The sequence below is a fragment of the Schistocerca serialis genome, chromosome 4 (assembly GCF_023864345.2).
Source record: "Schistocerca serialis cubense isolate TAMUIC-IGC-003099 chromosome 4, iqSchSeri2.2, whole genome shotgun sequence".
NCBI classification, from domain to species: Eukaryota; Metazoa; Arthropoda; class Insecta; order Orthoptera; family Acrididae; genus Schistocerca; species Schistocerca serialis.
Genome location: NC_064641.1, coordinates 101,180,673 through 101,181,600, shown reverse-complemented (window position 1 = coordinate 101,181,600; position 928 = coordinate 101,180,673).

Sequence of the window (928 nt, the reverse complement as noted above, 5' to 3'; positions counted from 1 at the left end):
CGCCAAAGCCAACGTCTTGCCACATCAATAACCTCCCCATCATCCACGTACTGCTCCCATACAGATGGTCCATCGTTGCTCGTTATGGTCTTCCATTAGCTGGTGAGGAATCCAGCAGGCACACACCTCTGAGTATCCGAACTGAGAGTGTGCCAGTACTACCAACAGAGGAACAAAGTTCTGTAGCGAGGTGTTTGATTGTGGTCAGTCGACCACCTCTGATGAGAGGATCCAACACTGTGGGAGTCAAAGCTGTGTGTGGCCGGCCAGCACTTGGGAGATCAGACAGGTTTTGCAGTCTTGTTGTGATGATGACAGACGCCTCGCCCAGCAACTCGCCACGCTTTTGTTCACTGCCAGGTCACCACAGACATTCTGCAGTCTGCAGTCACCTGTGACTATTTGCGATGCCCTGGTTTTCCTCCAAAAGAAACTCAGTGACAGCTCTCTGCTTGGAAGGCACCTTCATTACAGACACCATTGAAGACTATGTACAGCGCCGCCACGAGTCGGAACTGCATGAAACTATAGGGGCTGAAGCAGAAATATTCCACGATGTCCCTTAACAAATTCTGCAATTTTTTAAAGAAAAGAAGCCAGAAACAAAATTGTTGCATTATTTATTGAATTTCCCTCGTATGTAGTGTAACGTCTTGTGTTTTACACATTTCGGCCGAACAAGTTATTGATGGACTATTCGGAAAGTAATGTCTGATAAGTTGCGAAATAGAAACCACAACGAAAGTCCGGAGAGCATTGCACAGATGTGTTGGCCAGTGTCTCGAGTACGCCCGTCTATCGCGTCATGTCCCTCTTTTCAGTTCTGAGCGCACAGTGAGCACGTAAAGATGCCTAGAAAATAGTGTCTCCGCCAAGTATGAAGGCCTGGTGAGGGGTTTCCCCTGATGTCATGCAGCCCACATAACAA